A 6000-nucleotide genomic window follows, 5' to 3' on the forward strand; every position below is an offset into this window, starting at 1 on the left:
AGAGGGGTGCCCTTAGAGGAGGGGGATGAAGAGAGAGGGATGCCCTGGGAGGGGAGGTGGGGAGAGAGAGGGATGCTCTGGGAGGGGAGAGGGGGGAGGGGGGAAGAGAGGGATGTGCTGGACGGAGGAGGGGTGAAGCAGGGATGCCCTGGAAGGCAGGGAGCGTGGGGGGAGAGAGGGACGCCCTGAGTGGAGAACGATGCCCTCGGCGGGACCGATGGGGAAGAGAGATACCCGGCGCGGGAGCCGCAGGTAACTTGCAGCAGGGCGCCCTCCCCGCGTTCCCGGTACCGCGAAGCGGCGCTTACCGTGCTGCGGGCAGGGCGGCCGAGGCCGGCGGGCCGGGCGCGGGGCAGCTCGGAACAGCGGCCCCTCCCCCCGGCGCCGGGCGGAAGCGCGGCCCGCGCCGGGATCCGGCTCGCAGCCGGAGGCGGGCGGGGCGGGGCGGAGCCGGGGCTGACGTGGCCGCCGCGGGCTGAGGCTCCGCCCGGCCCGCCCGCAACGGGCGTCCAGGCCCGGACGCGCCCCTCTCAGGAGAGACCGCGCCCTCCATCCAGCCCACGCCCAGCGCCGTGGGCGACCACGCCCCCGTGGGAGACCGCACCCCTTCCCGTGCTAGGACACGCCCCCCAGTCCCCGCCCCTACCCCGCCCCTCAACGAAGGGGCCGCTCCTTGTCCTGCTCCTTTTCCCGCCCCCTCGCTGTGTAGCCCCGCCCGCTTGCCCTCATTCAATGAGCGCCCCCTCCGCGACAGACCCCGCCTCCCTGCCCCGCCCCTCAACGAGAGACCACGCCCCTCAATACAGGCCCCGCCCCTTCGCGACTGGCTCCGCCCCCTCATTTGTGGCCCCGCCCCCGTGGGGGCGCCCAGCGCAGACCGGGGCTGAGGGGCGTGCAGGGAGGGCGCTCGGCTGGTCAGCGGCTCAGAGCTGTCCTGCTCGGTGTCAGGTGTTTGGGGAGCCAAAAATCCTGTCTGGTTTTACCGACAGGGCTTGGGAAGGCGGTTCTCAAGTACCTAGACAGGGCATGAAATCTTTTCAAGAATAGTCTCTTTTAAAGGTGATGGAATTAATGTATAAATCATTATTTTAAGGGAATGAATTAGCTTAAGGAATAACAAGAATAACAAGAATAACAAGAATCGAGTCTTGGCCAGCTTGCAGTAAGAAAGATTAAGTGTAATAGTAGTTTAGGTTGTTTGCTAGTTGGAGCAAGGGCAGACCTGAGCTCACCAAGAGGACGCAGTAAAACGATTTGGGTTTTGGTTAATCTATTAAATGTTTTGGTTTGCTCCACTACTCATTGGTGTGGGCTTGCGTTTGCTAAGGAGAAGGCCCCCGGATGTTTTGTAGAGTTCTGAGTTGCAGAGCGCTGAGCAAGTGCCCAGGAAGAATCAGGACAAGCTGCTGTAGCTTAAGATGTGCAACATGTGCTAATGCCAGGGCTTTGATTTGCTTGGAGGGTGTAATGGCTTGCGACCCTGATGACTTTGCATTAAGTTAAAAACAGCTTAATGCTTCACTTTGTGATAGGCATTTTGTCATCTGTTTATGTAAGGATTGTACTGCAGTGTAACAGGGCAGGGCCATTTATGCACTCAGTGAGTGCTGTTACATTTTCTCACCAATTTGAAGTACAAGCCAGGAGAGCAGAATGATGTTCATTCTAATCTACAGTTGTCTTTAGTAGGCACACAGTTTAACAACCCCTGGCTCAGTGATTATGTTGTTGTTTTGTCTATTTCTACCTTTTGCTATGTTTGTTATGAATCAGCTTCAAAAAGTCATGCCAGTAACTATAAATAATAATCGTGACACCCTTCCTTTTGCTGGAATTCAAATTTATACTCTCTCAGATCTTTCATCAGTAGTTGTATGTTACTATCATAGTAGCGTCCATACCTCTGTCTTGTTTGGAGCTGGTTTTAAGGTCTTCATAAGAGAAATTCCATCTTGTTTTTCCTATTCTGCCATTTTTGGGTTTTGTAAAGGGGATAGGAAAGAAAATCTAAAATACTAGCTTTTAAGTTAGGACTATTTAAAGTAAAGGAACCCAACAGAATTATTAAGAAATGTTAGCATTATCGTGAAGAAGAAATAGAAAGGAGGTAGACAATTAGATTTTTCACATGTATTAGCAAAAAGAAACTACACCGGTAAGTTAGTATCAGATACAAATATTTTAATTTATTTTGTGTTTAATATGATACATACATAAAATTACTTTGAAGTTTAAGGTTAGAAAGCCAATCGAAAAGAATGCCATCAGATATCATTTTATAGGGTGTTTAAAATGTTTAATTAAGTAGTAAAGCCATGCAAACCATCTGTTTCTTGTTAGTCACGACATTACAGAGCCATTTCTTGTAATTTAAAGCATCTATGCATTTTTAGTTGCTATTAAATTAGCATTCAGCTTTCCTAAGGACTTGCTTTTTTTCCTGCAGTGCAATAATGCAATAATTGTTAATGAAGAGGATTTTGAGCAGAAATTCTGTTCATTTTAGCATATTTTGAACTTGTCAATTTTTGTCATTTAAGTTTTTTGTTCTTGTCAGCATTTTAAAGAAGATCAAAAGCTAAAGAAGCCTCCAGCAGTTTGAAAGTTTCTGTATGATACATGATAGGTAATTTAGGAGGAACTGGTTTTGTTTTTTTTTCCATTCATCAGCTGGGCATTTTTTCTGCAAACTGTTTATTTGATTTGTCGTAGCTGAAGGTGTCATAGGATACAGCTCTTTCAGGCCATAGTGTCTGTGAAGTAATTCCTGTGGCAGGCTGCCAAAGAATCAACATGAACTCATGTTGCGTGGACCTGGCAGTAGATGGGGTTGTGAGCAGAAACGATATGTCTCCAGTCATTTGTGGTGGCAGAATTCCTTGGGAACCCTTGCACAAATGGAAGCCGCTTGCCAAATCCAAACTAAACCTTAAATGTTCAAAGGAGCCTACCAGGAATGCCATAGCCTAGTTAGCAAACTTTCTGAATCTTCTGTAAATGGAAAAGTCTTAGGCAGAACTTCATTCAGCTGTACCTTTCACGTTTATCTGGAGGTTCTCTGATGCAATTGAAAAGCTGTTTGCAAGGTGCTTGTCACTTTCTGACAGTTTAGAAAAGATGAGGAGATAAAATGAGGTATGACTGTGGGGGCAGAAGTTTCCTGTAATGTGTAGTTCACTGTTTAAGGGTTTTGTTACAGATTTTGGACGCAAGAATGTACTTTCTGTTTGATTTGGTCTACCAGTGGTTGATCTTTTGAATTCCTGATTGTGGTGTTATGAAGTGTTGTTTCCCTGTGTGTTCCAGGGGTCTGTGCCTCATTTTCTTTCCCGACGGTCTCCCAGAAATCTTTATACCAGTTTTAACGCACAGTTTAATATATACAGACATTGTGTTGAATATGAAGTGTTAAAACCAAGGCTTTTGTAAGTCTAAATAGGATCAATTGTTTTGTAGGTGTAAGCTTTGAGTCACAATATTTTATAGGATTTTCAGACATCTTAGCTGAAGAGATGTTCAGAGGTTCACTATAGTCCACTAAAAGGCTAGAAATTGTAACAGATTTGGTTCCAAAACTCCTGTCTTCCCCTTCTCTGTAATGGCTTAATAGTTTTCCCTAATCCAGCATTAAGTTAAGGACAAGAGTGACCAATTTATATACAGTGCATCCATAAACTTGACTGGGTCTTTAAGGGCTCCACATCTCCTGAAGTGAGACTTCAAGTACAGGGGGGACATGCAAGCTGCTGTAGTGTAGCAGATAGTGGAGTTGTTTGAGTATTTAAACATTTGATGTTTTAAATATTGATGATTCCATTCAAAGTATCCTTGAAGGGATTTTTAATAAAGAGAGCAGAAGAATAACATCAATGGTACAGCTCTTCAGAATGTCTAAAAGCAAAGCAGAAACCTTCAAAAATGATGATGGATGTGTTACTTTGGAGAGAATAGCAGTGGCAGTCGTCTGTCAATGTACAGAAAAAATAACAGAGCAAACAAATGGAAGCCGTTCTTAATGTTCACAGTACTTAGTCAATAGGCAAGATGGCCCTGCTGCTTCTCATTTCTCATTTAAACTTCCTTCTGGGGGCTTCAGATTTTTAGCATTCTACTCTAATTCTGCTGACTTACTGGCACTTTACATGCTGCACTGGCCCCTTTTTGGTGATTCTGAGCTGTCTGGCACAGTTTGGAACCAAACCAAAGCATTCTTACTGTGGTGCCAAGATCTTCATCTTCACGAACTACACACAGTGACTATGTTCCCATCAACAGCAAGTCAAATTCTTTGACTTTAAGCTGATTATATGAATTAGGACAAAATGAGACAAGTTTGTATTTCTCCTACTTTCTCCCTTCACTGCACAGCTTTCTCATTCCTCAGTGTTAGGCCTGCTAGTGTGTGTCTGTGTATGTGCAGCTGAATGATTTCCTCCAGGCTGAAGCCCAGGTTTTCTGCTCTCCGTTCATGGGTTTATGCCTAGATGATGTGCTTTTTAGTGAGTGCAGTTATTAGTTAGCTACTCGGACTAGGAAGAGCTCTATGCACAGGAAGCAGAGTCAAAAGTTAAAAAGGAGAAAGAAGAGTCGGTGATTAGGCTAATTGGGTTGGAGGAGGCAGAGTGGGAGTTTTTTAGGCTAGAGGATAACACATCATGTTTGTCAAAGGCAGTGAAAGTGCTGGGTTCATATTGGGGTAGTTATTTAAGGATTAGTATTTTTCATATTAATAGCTTAGCTTGTGATCTTTTACTCTCACTGATGAACATTTATTCACAAAAATAGTTCCTTTGACATCATGAGCATTATTCTTGTAAATGCTCTTCAGAGCAAGGTGTTTGTGATGGGGCTGTATGGTGCTATTTATGTAGGATACCTCCCCTCGCTAGCATAAAGTTCTGTTCCAGTGCCATTCTGCTTGCCTTTGTGCCTCAGTATGTCTTCATGGTTGTTGTGTTTCTTCTAACCTGAACAATAGCATACACAATAGGAGCAAACTCTGTGGAAGCTTTTGGCAGAAACAGAAGTGTTCTGTTGCATTGAGATTTTAAATCATTCTCCCTTGGGGTGCATATCTTATTCCTTTGGTTTCATTTAGTATTTTACCATTGAAGGATGGATCAGGTGTTTGACTGCTGTTGTTTGCAGTGATGCTGCTGCACCTTCCACTTTGCAAGCATATAAAGCTTTATTGCTATGGACATGTTCTAGAATAACTGGAACATCAAATTGCATACATTTACGTGCTGTACTAACATGACCTCTTCTACCTGTGTTGTACCTGTCTTAACGTGGAATGTTATTTTTTTGTATTAGGTATGATGCTTAGTTTGATTTGTGAAGGCAGCATTGTGAGCAAAAGCATTCATTTCCACTGGTATGACATTTATTGTTGTTTATACATCTGACAGTACAGGGTGCTGCAGTTTAAGCCTTTGAAGTAACACAGATAATTTAAAACTGTTTAGGACTTTTTGCATTTTACGTTTACTTTGTATTTATAATATCTGATGAGAATAAAATGTTTAAAAAACCTGATGGGTAATCCCAATATATTATTTTAAATTTCTTGTGATTCACCCTCATATACCCTTAATGAGAATAAGTAATGATAGCCAACTGAAGTCTTGCTAATTTAAAACTGATGTTAATGGCAATAATTTTATCTGTATTCCTTTAAAGTTGTTCACTGTGCTCCTGTTAAAATTCATGATCCATGAAATACATTCGTAATTCATGCTCTGAATCATCATATAGTTCCAAGTTCTGTGCTGAAATTGTCATGAAGTGAAGATTTCTAATAAACACTAGATTTTTAAAGTGCCTGTCAATTCAGTCAGCTTGCACTTGAGATTCTTGCTATAAATGTATGTACTAACACCGAAATACTGAGTGTTTTAAATGCCCAATCTGGTTTATGGGCTGGATCCTGAACAGGGAACTATTTTCCCTTTGTTGTGAACTGGTGTAGTTTTATTGAACTCACTGAAAATTGTCACA

Source organism: Phaenicophaeus curvirostris, chromosome 7 (genome assembly GCF_032191515.1).
Source record: "Phaenicophaeus curvirostris isolate KB17595 chromosome 7, BPBGC_Pcur_1.0, whole genome shotgun sequence".
In the NCBI taxonomy this organism is placed as follows: domain Eukaryota; kingdom Metazoa; phylum Chordata; class Aves; order Cuculiformes; family Cuculidae; genus Phaenicophaeus; species Phaenicophaeus curvirostris.